The sequence below is a fragment of the Pleurodeles waltl genome, chromosome 8 (genome assembly GCF_031143425.1).
Source record: "Pleurodeles waltl isolate 20211129_DDA chromosome 8, aPleWal1.hap1.20221129, whole genome shotgun sequence".
Classification (NCBI taxonomy): Eukaryota; Metazoa; Chordata; class Amphibia; order Caudata; family Salamandridae; genus Pleurodeles; species Pleurodeles waltl.
In genome coordinates this window covers 156,937,340-156,953,233 of record NC_090447.1, presented here as the reverse complement: position 1 = coordinate 156,953,233, position 15,894 = coordinate 156,937,340, and the positions used below count along the sequence as shown (strand labels likewise).

Here is a 15,894-nt window from a genome sequence, read left to right as displayed (position 1 = left end):
AGGTAGGTCCTATGTAGGAAACTAAATTGAATTAGTTTAAATCTATTGTTTCTGGAAACTCAGGTTACATAAACCAGAATTTTAGCTCAATTATAATTGTATAGCTTCTTACCAATGTGCATTTAGGCTTATGAGTGGTCTAACTAATGCTTTGACTACTCTACCATACTGCAATGAAATTATTAATGCCCTGCAACCAAGTCAGCACAAACTGTATCTGTGGGTGATTCTATTTTGCCATTTTTCCAAGTGCACTGCGTGTGTCCATGCCTCAAATGTTAAAAAAGGCTGCGGACATTTCCCATAGATCTATTGGGGGATGAGTGACATATGTAGGCCATCATCCACACTATTCTAAAAAGGATTACGATGACAGTGCGTATTTCTCTGGGTCCCTTCTTTCCTCCGTTTTTTATGGCATATTTTCTTCCTTCTGTGGTTCAATCCATTAGTACTCAAATTTATATGGAAAACAAATAGCTCTTGCCTTTGGGAGAATTTAACAGGCAAACACTACTTAAAGATAAAGGGTGCACTGAGCTAGACAAATAGTCCCTTGTACATCGTTATAAGTAGGATTGTACAATGCATAGTGATCACCACTAGTCCCAGTAGGTGATGTCAGGAGTGGGGAGCCGGTGTCTTACAGTCAATAACAGCTTGATTCAGTATCACTAAGACAGTATAAAAGTAGGAGTGTTTGATTTTTTTGGATTTTTTGCAATGTAGTCAAGATTTGTGGAAGAGACTGCAATGCCCTACAAGATGTGCTGATTCCAACATGTTAAGCTAATTAATATTATTTAAGGTATTCTCCATTGTTAACGCATTTTTTGGTTTTGGATAGGTGGTTGTATGCAAGATATGACATCTGGCTATTCGTAAGCTTTAGGTACAGTCACAAAACTTGCGTCTATGAGTTCATAATTTATCTAGCAATTTAAGGAAAACTCATATCTATCCCAAATGATGATGAGGATAATAACAACGAGCTGCTTTTAGGGGGTACTTCGAACCGATTTTTGGTCAGTTTTTATGCACTGTAACAGATCTTATGGTAAAATTTAGTGGTACAAAATTTACCAATTTCAGAAGGCTACGTCGGGTTTGCAGAGAACAGAACTCAGGATTTGCAAAACACTTCATCACATGTGAGGCTCACTGACCATTCATGATTGCTGTAAATGCAGGGCTTTTGCCAACAATGCGCTTAGCAGTCGGGACAGTGTGTCGACGACAGATATGGGCTTACCATGCCCCCAGCAGGAGGCAGCAAAGGGGAGGAAGCACAGACTACAATATGGCAAATAGAAGCTGCAGATAAAGCACTTTTGCTGGGCGATATTACAGTCAGAAAAAAATACATTTTAGGCTACTGCGCTGAAAATTCTTACACAGTTCCTGTTCAGAATTTATCATCTGCTTTAGAAACTATACAAATAAATACACAGATTATTTTATGGATTCCCAGATAGGCTTCAAAATGATCTCACTGCAGCACCTCTAAATTACCACAATACAGGTCAAAGACATTAATTTTTAGCTCTAGTGGTAATGGAAATTTACAAAAGCCATACCTACAGAAACGGACACTCACTACATACTAGCATGAAGGTGTTTAATTAAATGAAATTATTGTAGGTAATGCATAGAGTAAGTTTGAAGGCCTTAAAACGAGAAGTAGCACTTAAACACAGATTTCGACAGAAAGCTTCCACAGTCACATGTATTTAGCTAAATTTACCGACAGATGCATTTTTTTTTTCTTTTTTACCCTGACTGATGTCAGAAATTCAAGTTACAAACCTGAATTGACACAAATGTGAATTGACACAATAAGGATAGAAAGAAGTATTATGCGTCATCTTTCTCACTCACATACTGTTCATAGAATATAATAATGTATTAAAAAGTTTAGTTTAATTTCTGTAAAATGTTTCCTTGTAAATAAATTTTGCTAGCAGAAGCATATGGGAAAGGGAATGAATTCATCAAATGGTGTACTGAACTCACCCTGACCTGTTTTTGTCTTATAGAAAGAAGTGCTTAGAAACCGAGCTGCTTTGATAGTCCTGTTACATTTTGTAGCATATTTGAATCTCATATTTAAGATGCTCTTTGTGTAGTCTGCTTAATCGATGGAAACTGTCCTGTTCCCATGATAAGACTGCGGTTCGGCTGGATGAGACAATGAGCTAGTGCAGCAATTGTTCCATTTGTCAATATGAAAAGGTAATAAAAGTGTGTATGCGTAAAGTAGGGTTCAGACCTTCAGTGGGAGATCCCGATTAGACACATTCTAGACTCTGCATAACCCTTTGCGGAGTCTTCTCAGATGTATTCTGGAAGATCTTTTATTTCCCTTGACTGAATTGTATGCTATGCATGAAATACTTTATCCACTCTTTATGGGAAGTTCTGCTTACAACTTACAGATAGACTAATGCCTTCACATCTGAACTGAGAGCTCTTTATGGGTTCTAATCAACTCTATACTTGTATTCTCCTTAGCCTAGAGCAGGGATTGACTTAAACGGTACACGCTTTATGCTTTGTTCTGTATTGTATTGGTATTTTCATTGACTAATTGATGATTTTCAATAAAGAAACAAATACTAAATACTAAAAGATTTCAATAAAGTTCCCATCAAATCTAAGTATTGACTCCCATTAAACATGAATGATATTTATAATGAAAGATTGTTTATTTGCTGCTTCTGATTTTTTCACACTCATCCCGAAAGGCCCAACCTCTTGGGCCCAGTGGGTGCAGGAACTTCATGTTTTCGGTTGAGATTGAATATTATTGACTAAAGTTCCCACTATCAAACCCCATGCACTAGGTATGGGTTACCAACACATCTTGGGCACGCCTCCTTAAATGGCAAGGCTACTACACCTTCCATAAAGGTAACATCATATTTTTACAAATATAAACAATGCGTTTAAGGCAGGTAATTGTCTCAGTTTTTTTTTATGTTTGCTCACTAATTGCACAGCATTACCTTAGGTGAAAAAAAAAACGTTTCGAGTTTTTTCAAATCTTTCAGGCTTATAAAGGATTATGTTTAATTAAGTATGTTAATTTAAAAAACGTATATTTAAAAAACGTATATTTCAAAAGGCGCCTCTTTCTACCTACTTCTACGAATACAAGTGCAATCTAAAAGGTTTTCAAACATTCTTTACTGTTAACATACAGATGCCTAAAGCAGAAATCAAGCGAAGCCTGTCACAATCCTAATACGAAAATGGGAAATTTTCAGAGAGCAGATGCCAATTAGTTTATAAAGAAACAGAAGCCAGTTTAATGGGGTGTTCTATAAAAGAGGCAAGTAGAGCGCTTTAATTACCAATATAATACCCCAGACTTGACAAAGGACCCGCTGTGTTAGATTGGCCGCCAAAAAGTCCGCACCAAGAAGGAGAAAAGGCGCACAGTGAGTGACTCATTTGTGTTTCATTAATTCATTTCAATTTAAACAGAAAAACAAGACCCTGTTTATTCGATTTATGGCCAGGTTCTTCTCGACACCTCTTTAATGTTTAGCTTGAAGCCGTTCATTTTATACTCTCCAAACTTCCCTCCTTACCCTGCAGTGGATCAAGGAGCAATGTCTGATTTAAGGGACACTAGAGGCATTTCCATTGAAACCATTCATTTCTTTTTCTTTGTTTTGCAAAGCGCTGCAAGTAGCTTTTTTGTCACCTCAAAGCGCTTTTGCATGTGGAGGAGAGTGGTAAATATAGCATCTGAACCTGTACCCGGGGTGAGGGGGTGGGGGTCATTGAGTGTACAAGAAAATAATGAAGTGCTCTTTAGGGTAAGGGGTGAACAACCCTGTTCTTCGGTACAAACCGTGGATACAACCGTCTTCAGTGTCTGTAGACCTGGGGCAGGCGCGAAAACTAATTAAACACTAGAGGCGCTGGCTTTCACACCAATGGCTCTAAAGAGATGAGCAGAAGTGGTGCTAATGTGTTTTAAACCATGTATTAATCACTAAGTTTTAATGATGTAAAAGAAGTAGGGTAGAAACATTTGCAAGTTTGCATGTGTTACTCCCTAAAATATGAAATAGGTACAAATAGGATGCAAAAACATAACCCGGAGCCAATGTTATGTCACGCAGCTGGGTGCGTTTGCCCCAAGGTTTACCACCCTGACACTGAAAAGGAATATTATTCTGTGAGTAAAATCATTGTGATTTGACAGAATGAGGAGGGTTGTCTGAAACACCAGATAGTGTAAGTATATTGTATATATTTTACTAAAAATAAAAGGTCTTAGCTACCATCAGACCTAAAAAGCATGAACTGCTGGGCCAGCAAAAATAACAGCATATCCAGATTCTGGTTCAGTCTGAGGTGTTAGCCACGTTAGCTGCCTCATAATTAATGAATAGGGCAGGTGTTCTTAAAATATACAAATCCCGCAGCATGAGGGTGGGACCTGGGGAATAATGACCCCTTTGTCACCATTCTGTTACGTCTGTAACCAATTAGCAGAGAAACAGCCCTGGAAGGCCAACATGCACAACTCTCTTGCAGTATTTGTTTCCTGCCAAGCAAAGGTATACAAATCCTCAATATGAAACTTCATGAGAAAAGGGGGGTGTCTGATCTAGCTTAGCAAAAGTCAGGTAGCAACCAAGTTTTGCTATCTCAAATTACATGTTACCTTGGATTCCGGAGGAATCAGGATTTCTAAGCTGGTGACCTCAAAGATTTTGTGAATGAAGACTTTAAATATTTAAATTAAACAAGAAAAGCAAATTTAAACTCTCTGCCCTCCAGGTCACAACTTTAAAGCAAAACTAGAATCCTGCAAAGGTAAGAGGAGCTGGACAGTTTCCATTTTGTTGACATATATCATTAAATGGTAACCGCTTAGTCCACACTGGTGCCTACAAATCTAAGCCTACTTCAGTAATTTCTGTTACCAGTGTTCTTCAGCCTCTAGCTGGAACCAGTCTGAGTCCTCCTGACAAAAACAGCACATTCATGTTTGTGTGTGTAACTGACACATACCTTTTGTTAACTGCCCCAACCAGCAGAGACACCAACCATTTAAACGACTCCTTCATCACAATGCAAGCCGGAATGTTGACTGCCTACCTCAAAGCTCAACTCTGGGGAGACCTTTGATCTTGTTGCTGGCTTCATCCCATAAGTCATCAAGAACTACAAATCCTAGGGATTTTATATGAACACTAGCCCACACTTTAGAACCCCCATGTTTCCACAAAAAAAAACCACCAGTCATCAAATCTCCTTGCGCACCAAAGTGCAGAATTTTCTCCCAGATTCAGACTTTACAGCTACCTGCAGAGAAGTGGTCCTTTCACATTCCAGCAGAGATAATGCCCTGCTGGCCAGCATCCCAGAGTCTGTTCCCGAAAGAACTGAAGATGTTGGAAACAATTATACCCATCCTCAGAGAGCTCAACAGGCTCAAACCCACCCAACCAGATTCTTCTCAAAGTCTGCTGCATCCACTTTATAAAAGTAAACTCAAGCAACCCATCATAACTGGCAAGTAAGATCTCCAAGTTGGCTTTATAATACCTGAGGAGGCCACAACGCCAAGCTGGAGACGAGAAACCACAGGAAAGACAGGAGAGAATAAAAGGCCATCACAATAGAACCGGGAGGTGGTGTATGCATATAAACTTGGCATGGCCGTTCCCGCAATCATTTACATAAGTAGTGAAAGAGGCAGGGGTTTGAAGAAGGGGCCTCAGATGGTGCACACGGCACATTAGTATTTAAGCGTAGGGGTGAGATCAAATGTAGAGTTTAACTGTCAAAAAAGCATTGGTTCAAACATTTCTTGAAAACAATGGTCTTGGACGCCGTTCTCTAGCAACTCGTTCTTTATCAACTCGCAAAAGCAATCTCCTTGAGCACACAATCGCAAACTATGGTGTTTGTCCTTAACGGAATGAAAAAGGACATACCAACAGAGCTCCATTTGCGGGCACTACACTTGCTAAAATTTTGATTCATTCTCGAACAGAACAGTGCCTTTCCTTTATAGGTCACGCCATGAACCTAGGGACATGTGTCTGCCATGCCTAGGACCAGAGATCCACTTTGCTACTAGATGGACTTGGTTTAGTTAAGACACTAAGGGTATTTGTAATAAACCACGGTGGGCCAATCAAGTTATATGACCAGGTTTTGCAATGCCATTTCTGCCACGTTGCACATACAGACATTTTCTATATCAAGAAGGAATGTTTATCAGCATAGGGTCCTAATAGAATATTTCCACTAATGGGAGATAAAATATGTTTGCTGCTTTGTTAACAGTCTCAACAAAAGAAATGTGACCAGGAATAGGCACGCAGCTACAATATATGCTTCACAGTGTGAGACGCAGACATTAGTTCGCAGCATGTTCCTATGCCAGGTGTCCATGGCTGCCCCCTCACAAAATATCAGAGCTCAAATAGCCCACTCACCAACAAACTGTAATCAGTCCTCAACAAACTTCTATTAATGCACAGCCTTCTAGGTGGATATCAGTGCTCTCTGAGTCCATAACACGTTGGCATGCTCATGGCGCAAGCGTGGGCAGAGACACACATGCATAGGAATGGGCTGGAGGAACAGTGGCCGATGTGGCACCAGATCCTGGTGTGGGCATTCTACTCCTCTCTGTGCCGACTGGCATAGGGAGGAGAAGCTTGACACATAACCTGAAACCCAGTTCTTTAAAATGGCCAATTCGAGCAAACTGTGGCTACTCACTGCCAACTGCGTTTTCGGAATTACAGCCATCCAGAGGCACTCCTCTTGGCGATGTTCCATCACCGGGTTTGTCTACTGAAGCTGCTATTGTCTCCCTCCCTGTAGCTACCCTGATCCTCGCCCTTAGTTTGTCACTGAAATGGCCCCAAGTGCAAACTTTCTGCCTAGGTGAATGAGGATAACGTCACAGAGGACCGAAGAGGAGCATAAAGGGAACACAGGGAACTGGACAGCATGGACCACGAGGGGTGAAAGGATTAGAAATGAACCAAGGAAGCCGAGAGGGCTAAAATATCCAGGAATATAGTCTCTGAACATTTCGAAACAAAAGATAGTGCTAGCTGGTAGGTGAATAAAACTAGCACAGCTGTCTGGGCCGTTGTGCTGCTGAATTAAGGGGCATTTCGGAAAGGCATCTGGCAAACACAACTGTAGACGCTGCATCTTTCAAACAAATATGGATGACCTGGATCCATGCCCTTAATAGCATTTTCTAGGAGGCCAGTCATAAAGGAAACAGAGAGGCCTGGTTAATCATGAGATTTCCCTGAAACCGGTCCCAGGATGCTTGTTTCCAGTCCAGGGAGGACCTGGACTGTTCCCTTGAGGAACAGGGTCAAGACTGATTTGGATTTGGCTGGGTCCAAACTGGGGTGGCATGGTGAGCAAAAGAACGATGGATTAAACCCAGATCTGTGACTAGGGGTGAGTGTTTGCATTGTCAGAACTCCGTCCATCATCCTTTTGTGTTGCTATAATCATGAGATTTCCACATTACGTTTCCACTCCAAAGAAAGTAGTTCCATATTCCTTTAGAAGTACCCAGAGGAAAATGAGTGCAACACTTCCCTGGGCCACAGGTAAGCAGGTGGACAAAATGCATGTGACTAGTGAGGTTCTAGTTACAGTTATTGAGAAAAGAGGGGCAGAGGAGGACGAGACAAACAAAATTAACAGGGCAATAAAGAAAGCCACCAGAAGTCACAAACTTTAACAGAGAAACCAAAACCGTTTGTACAGATGTGGGACAGAGGCGAACAAAGGGCTTCGACAGAGCAGAGCACAACTTCACCTTTCCCTACACATACCCCTTTCTAGCAGGCACCACTGGCACAATCTGTAACAGGTGCAAGTTTGAAAACCATGCCCCCTTCTAAGCATCCTGATGCTCCAGTCTGGCATTGGTAGAGGCAATTCACCAGAGGATGCCAGTGCAAACCTCAGATATCGAACAATCTTGGCAGAATCATACCACCTGCAGAACCACTACCCTCAGTGCGCTCGTATGAAAATTTCACAACTGTGAAGGAAGTCCACAAAAAGCAAATCACGAGTGTCTGAGACAGTGCTTAATTTGTAAATAAAAACGTGCCGGTACCCAAAGCTCTCCTCTTAAACACGCGGCTGCAGCTATTAAATATGGGAACACGGAATACTGAGGCACCGTGATCCTGAAGCCATCTCGGGCCTCTTCAATCTATTTAAAGCCACTCCCTGCCCCTTCAGCCCACACCTGCAGCTTTCTACTTTCTCAGTTTGTGACGCTTTTTCATTTTTCCCTTCCTCCGTCTTTCCCATATGTGTTTTTTGCTCGGAGCAAATTCTTGAGGCAGAAGAATAAGCCCTGACCCTCAAAAATAAGTGCTGGTGTTCAGCACTGGAAACAACAAGCACAAATTAAGCACTGGTGAGAGCAAACAAGAAAGAAGCCAGATCACAGATGTCGACCAAACAATTGGTTTCCAGAAACAAACAGTGAAGCAATGAGAACAAACACCTGCATGGAGACTACATCCACTTTGTCATCTACTCTGGATAATCCACTAAATCCCACAACAGTCACCAATTGCTCAAACCCTTATAGATAAAATAAACAGAGTAAAATAATCTTGCAATTAGGCCTTTCAACATGTATGCACCTGTCCGTTCCAAATGCTGGATCAAAAGCTAGAAGGGCGGGAGAAAAATCCAACACAAATATCTAGGAGTCCTCTGCCTCCAAGTGCGGGAAGAAGTGATCAGTCTGCAAGGGGTTAATACGGAGGAGTGGGACAATTAGAATGAAAGTGCCAGGCCACAGTGAGCACTTGGACCCACGTGTGGGCATTCTTGTCACACTTATGAGCCCTAATAAGGGTGAAACCGGTCCTGGGTTGCCTGTCTTCCAGTTTATGGAGGACCTGGCCAGACAGTTTGAGCAGGACTGTTCCCATTGAAGCAGGGCCAAGACTGATTTGCATTTGGCTGGGTCTAAACTGAGGTGGAAGGACGTTTAAAAAAACAATGGATTTGGATGCAGCCTGAGCGATTGCCAGTCGCTGAGATTTCATCCATGACCTTGGTATTGGTGTTCTTGCCCAATGGTCAGCCAAGCAGAAACTGCCACTATTGCAGGTCCCCAACATGACAGGGCACTTCTGCCTGCAGATCAATGTAGACCCAAGGCCAAGCCTTGCTTTTAATCAAACCTGAGCGCTGCAATCAAGCCTCCCATGTCCCCTCCGTGATTTCCATAAAGATCTCTGATCTCTGCATCCTGGGTCAAGCATGCAGCTAGGGGAACAGGAAGCCGTTCAGAACCACAGAAGACATGCAGCCATCTTGGACCCAGATTTGCGCTGACATTTTAACTGCCAATTCTATATACTCATAGCGCACGCACATTTAATTATCTGTTCTCATTTTAATGCTCTTTATACGCAATGCACCAAAGGCAAATTTGCCAAAGTGTGGTCAAATACAACTTGATGCATCCAAAGAACAGAATAATCGAAAAATCGGAATATGTTAGAACCAAATTAGTGTCACGTAATAAAGATGTGAAGGAGTTCTTTGCCAGGCTGTTTTCGAACAGGTGGTGAAGGCTTTATGTACAAGACTCAAGCTTGAACAATGGCCATAGGCACACTTCAGACAAAAACTTACTAAGGACTAGGACTTAACCCTGGAAGAGGTGCTGACAATATAGCAAACAAAAAGCACACACAGCTACTGGTGATTCCAAAAACGGTATGGATGGATGATTAGAAAATATAGAGTAGTCTTAAAGTAATGGCACATTTTATGGCCTATTTATGTGCATAACGTGCAGGAAATACTCATGAAAAATTCTAAAGGTGGGGCAAATTTTTAGAAGGCTGCAGTTCTATTACTGTGCCAGACTTAAAGGGGACTGTGTTTGGAAGAGGTGGGCCTTATAGGGGAAAGATACTTTCGCACAATATCTTTTGAGGATTAAAGTTCTTCTTGAGAGTGTAAAAAAAGTATTTGACAAAGTCAATGATGTCTGGAGTGCCCAGAAAAATCAGGTCGCCCACAGCTGGATGTTTCCTTTCACAAATCATGGTCTTGTAGAGATGAACTGTTAAATGTAACATTTCAGTATGCTTGTTTAGGTCTAGCTTTTCTGTCACACCTGGGACAATATCAAAACCATCACCAACGCAGAAGGGAAGGAAGTTGCTGGGGTGGAGGAACTGCACCCACGCAGAGGACAGTAACAAAGACTTTCTCATCAAAAGTGATGGGACCAATAACACCCGAGGTCATCCTGTGGCATTCTTAGGTCCCACATTCGTGCCTTGAGGAACTTAGGTCCTAAACTTCCAAGAAAGGTTCTCTGACAAAAGCCCGCTGCACGGATTGACGTAGTCATTCATACCCTAGTACCTAGAATGCCTAGGGCACTAGGGAGCTTCCAGATTCTTCAGGGTTGTCACCTTACAAACTCCGTGCAAAATCCGCAGTTGAAATAACGTTACTATTAAAACAGCTAAATTCCCAAACTCACCAGCAAAGACAGAAATGGTAGTCGTGAGAAAACCACTGCTCAAAAAAATACAAAGAAACAAAGACATCAAAGGTGACAGCGATGTCACAGATAACGTCTTAGATGGCCTCACAGTAGGCTGCACACTGACTGTGTGAGGTACTGTTTGTTAAAGACAGCACAATATTACCCGCACCGCTACAATGCATACAGTTGAGTAACTCTATAATTATCACAACGCCATGATGTCACTTTCCATAACGTACACTAAGCCCCTTGAAATCGTTACTAAAAATACCCAGTAAAAGGTATCTTCATAGGCATCACAAATTACACACTTTTGTTCATCCCTTTATGGTATCACAAAAAAAAAAAAAAAAACCTTTGCCACATCCGTCCAAACTCCAACAGCATTCCTCTGGTACCTCAGTAATTAGAAAAAAATCCCACTCTTTCCATATTCCTACCTTCATTCTAAACCTCGAGTTTCAACCACAATTCTGCAATTTACTCCGTTTTCAGCGCGTACTAGAGGCAGTAAGATCCACCTATGGGCCTTCTTTATTGTCATCTGCGACAGAGCCATTAGTCAAATCCAACAGATCTAGTCTTTTGACCTGTTGGCTTTGCAGTGCAACATCGGCACAAAGCATTTTTTGCGGATGTTGTGCAGCATTGGACACATAAAAATAAAAAAATAAAAACACAAAGGGCGGAGACTCAGTCGATGAGTCTGCATGGTTTCATATTCTCATGCAGGCGCAATGATGTATGCACATGCATGCATCTGCAAGCATGAGTGCGACTCCGATATGACGAGGATATCATTTTTTTAATTGACCAAATCGGAGATGGAGCAGAAGTTTTTAAATTTGTTTTTAAAAAAAAGGAAATTTAACTAGCAAGAAATAGTTTTTTGTTTTTAAGTTGGAAGGGTTGGCAGCAATTTGCGGCCTGTCCCTCCAAAATAAAGTAAAAATATATTTTTTTAAAAGGGAATAAACCCAGGGTGAGAGCAAAGGACGGCCAGGTGGGGAGGAAGCAATAGGGAGTGGGCAAGTGGATAAAATAAAACATGGTGTGGGGAGGAGGGAAAAAGCGGCACACGGGAAAGAGAGCAATACGGAGCTCTAGGGAGTTGGGTGGGGGAGAAACATACAAGAGAGAACGGCACATGGGGAAAATAGCAACAAGGAGTGAAGGTGGATATTTTGCAGGAGAAGCAATTGTGGGAGTGTGCTGGAAAACACATGTTGTTTCACGAAGTCCTTCACCGAAAAGAAAAAAGTAGTTCAATAATACGAACAGTGGAAGGAAACAAGCCAGCCAATCAGAAAGATGGTAACCGGGCTATTTTCCAAGGGAGGGACAAACACAAAAGAAAGGCAAGCCACTGAATAAGAAAGCCAGCAAATCAAAGTGACAATAAAGCCAACCACTGTTAAGGCAAGGGCAGGCCACAAGCCCACATTAAGTTCTTGTAAACCCACAACTGCTCTTTTTTAAGGCAAGACCTAATAAGAAGTCTATTTTTAGTCACTGTGATCCTAGGAGGTAATGAACTCCAGAAGGAAGTAAATGCAGCAAAGAATGGGCTGGTAAAGAGTTTTCTGCAGCAACCTGAGACTTGAATTTAAGACAGATATGCATACAATGTACACAGATCCTAGCAGGTGAACTTTCTTAACAGTATTTACTTACCTTTTTTTTCCATTGCTGAACAACTGTTCGCAGCCAGCATTTTACTGATTGTTTGGTTGACCAGCTACACTTTGTTTCATTCATGTTGACTTCATTCTGGCAGCTGTGTTTCACTGAAAGACCCTCCTCGGAGTGTACATACTTTATCTCGTGCTTTGGCACATGGTTTCTCACTCCAGCAAAACATACCAACATAACAAGGAAATTGTCCCTGGGAGACAATACAACGACCGAGTGAACACAGACCCTGTAACGTAAGGATCCAACCGCTCCCCCGATGAATCATCAGACCTTATCATTGAAGTATGGCAAATATGCAACCAGGAAAAACACAAATGTCCTGTATCAGAAACTATGCAACCAGTAAATGCACATACACTTTGTAACAAAAGAATATGCACTTATGTCCTGTTAGAGCAGGTATTTTAACAAGAATTTTTTAATGAGTGTTTACATATTTTGAATAATGAATTGTGTAGAAAATGAATAACATAGAAAAACAATGCACTCATTTGAAAATGTGACCTCGAAGAATGGCAACCAGTGTTCACGAAATGTACTAATTAATGATTAATACTTAAGAAATATTGAAAATGTATTAGATTTATGTAGTAATAGGTCATATTAAGGGTTATGAAGTATGCTCTAGTTTTTTAATTGTAAGCCTTAACTTAGGGAGTGTCTTGGCCTAGTTTTGCCATGCCTCTTGTAGAAGCTGTATTCCTTAGGATTTAATAAAATGCTGACAGAATGAACTAAACTGTGTAATGTCCATTGTCTTGTTAAAAGTGCTTGACAGAAGCTTTTTGTGAGAACAGACTAACATGAGATGATGTTCCCACTAGAGTAACAATTTGTGTGTAATGTGTGTGAGATGTACTTTTCCAGGACGAGAACAATGAAGACACTGACTGAAGCTAAAGATGCAATGATATTGTTACCTGACGAGCTGGATGATGAGGACATCGCAAAGTGGACCAATCAACTTCATGAGAAGAGTGAAATAGAATTTATAGATTTGGTATAGAAATATTATTGGGTTGAAGTATAAACGTACGATTAACTGACCAATAGGGAATTAGGGGATAGTTTAGGTGACTATGATGTAACAACGCAACAGAGGAAAAAGACTACAGACTTTATTCAGAATTACTGTGGTTTTAGGAGAAGAAGAGACTTTAGAAGAGATTTGAGATTCAGTCATTGGGCTCATACTCTCTGACTGAGAGCCTGATGCTTTGCTGATCGATTTGATGACCTGAGGACGAAGACTGATTCTGCTTGCTGACCCATACCATGGATAGGTAGATATGATGATGGGACTGTACTGCATTTTATGGCTTTTCTTTCTATGTACCAACTGCGCTGTTTTGATAGATCCATATCTAGATGTTTTTCTAAATTTGTGTTCTAAATTGTTTGCATGAAGCCCAACATGCTAATGCTAATCTGAGGATAGTTGAGGGTATTCACGTAATGACTGACGAATTACAGGTACTAATGTTTGGTGAGTTATCCTGCTGAATTCTATGTACATTATTACTTTGTTGTGACTGACTTTGCTATTGATATGTACCGTAACCTTAGACAAGCTTTGATTAGACTGTGTTTCTTCCGTCGCTTTGGACAATCAGTTATGTTTCTATATGTGTTTCATTTGATTTTGAGATTAATATACATGACTTAAGCATTGTTATTATAAGGGAAATAAACTTACTAAACTGTACTAAAGGTGTGGTTATTCATGACTGAAAGGTCATGGTGAGTGACTTTTACTGACTCCATTGATTATTGATTTTTTTAATTACTAACGATTGTTGATTATTGAGTTAAATGATTTCTGCACTAGAGCTATGGCAAGAACATCTTAAACGAGTCAAAAGGTTCATCGACCTATTCGTGTCCCCTTGTAAGTTTACTTATTAAGGTCTGACGCGCTAACAGTCCCGTAACAAAAGGAAGGCAACTAGGCAGACAGTCAAATCCACATATGTCCTATTCACAGAAGGGTGGAAAACATACAACCAGTAAATACACGTGTCCTCTAATGGAAGGAAGGCAACTGCTCAACCGATGAATACACAAAACCCCTTAAACAGCAGGATGGCAACTATTCACAGTAAATGTGCATAAACCACTGCAACACAAGGATACAAATGACACAACCAATGAATGGACGTAAGCCTGTAATGGAAAGATGGCAAATCCCTAGCACTGAATGTTCCTCTGTGCCCTAAGGGCGCCAAACCCCTATGTGTCGGTTCAGAAGAGGCAGTATCGGCTCCCAACTTATACCAGGATGGGTTTCCCGCGCAGAGAGGAGATGACGTTGAAGAGCACAGGCTCGTGAAGGGCGCGTGCACGAGCCAAGTTAAGGGACAACGTTACCCACAAGAATCTAAGGGACATCATTAAAACAGCAGATCTAATTCTATGTATTCCTTCTTGAAAATTGATTTGCGCCTGATTGGGGGGGGGGGGGGCGCATTCTGTTTCTGATTCTGTTTGTGTGCAGAGCTGAAAACGCACATTAAAAATGTTAACTGCGTCAAAGCCTTTTCACGCAAAAAAGGCATTTGCAGTTCAATATATCCAGGGCCGAACTGGGAAGGCAAATTAGTTCAGGCAAAAACAAATTCAAACTAGTATTCCTAAAACGTTCAAACCAGATACTGCTACATTCCTATCTCTCTCTTTTGCCGGCTAAGCTTGCTACCTTCTCTCTCTCTCCCTCTCGCCGGCTAAGCTTGCTACCTTCTCTCTCTCTCCCTCTCGCCTGCTAAGCTTGCTACCTTCTCTCTCTCTCCCTCTCGCCTGCTAGGCTTGCTACCTTCTCTCTCTCTCTCCCTCTCGCCTGCTAAGCTTGCTACCTTCTCTCTCTCTCTCTCCCTCTCGCCTGCTAAGCTTGCTACCTTCTCTCTCTCTCCCTCTCGCCTGCTAGGCTTGCTACCTTCTCTCTCTCTCCCTCTCGCCTGCTAGGCTTGCTACCTTCTCTCTCTCTCTCCCTCTCGCCTGCTAAGCTTGCTACCTTGTCTCTCTCTCCCTCTCGCCTGCTAGGCTTGCTTTTTTTTTTTTTTTTTTTTTTTTTCTCTCTCTCTCTCTCTCTCTCTCTCTCTCTCTCTCTCTCTCTCTCTCTCTCTCTCTCTCTCTCTCTCTCTCTCTCTCTCTCTCTCTCTCTCTCTCTCTCTCTCTCTCTCGCTGGGCTTGCGACCTTCTCTCTCTCTTACTGGCTGGACTTGGCTTGCTACCTTCTCTCTCTCTCTCTCTTCCTTCTCCACCCCGACGCCCCCCTGCCCCTCTACCTCCACCCTTTGCTGGGCTTGCTACCCTAGACCGAGGGAGCTGGAGAGAAAGGCAGCAGTCCTAGACCGTGGAAACCCGGCCTCCATCGCCCCCCATCCCTACGAAAGAAAAGCCCGATAGAATAAATGGCCCACCCGGCCCTGGATACACCGCTCTACACGTGACCCAACCAAATCCTAAATGCAACCGGTGGAAACTACAGGCCCCTGTGAAAGTGAACGAAAGGTAATTAGGCAGAACAATCTCCAAACATGTGCGACACATCCTCCTCAGCCCCACTAACGCCGCCAGTGTAATGTTACCTTTCTTTTCGCATGGGACCAACACCACTTAATTTCTACGAAGCACAACAAACCACTAATGAA

At 41.8% G+C, this 15,894-nt stretch overlaps 1 protein-coding gene and 1 long non-coding RNA gene across 2 annotated transcripts in view; one reads left to right on the top strand and one right to left on the bottom strand.

Annotated features, from left to right (window-relative positions):
• LOC138249844 (uncharacterized) overlaps positions 1-13,944 on the top strand; it is a 204,604-nt gene extending 190,660 nt beyond the window's left edge. Inside the window, exon 3 of the long non-coding RNA XR_011194850.1 lies at positions 13,115-13,944. This is a non-coding gene — a long non-coding RNA (uncharacterized lncRNA). The remainder of the gene's footprint in view (positions 1-13,114) is intronic.
• Positions 1-15,894, bottom strand: part of TMEM135 (transmembrane protein 135) — a 943,226-nt gene that overhangs the window by 740,445 nt on the left and 186,887 nt on the right. The gene's annotated exons all lie outside the window — the stretch shown is intronic.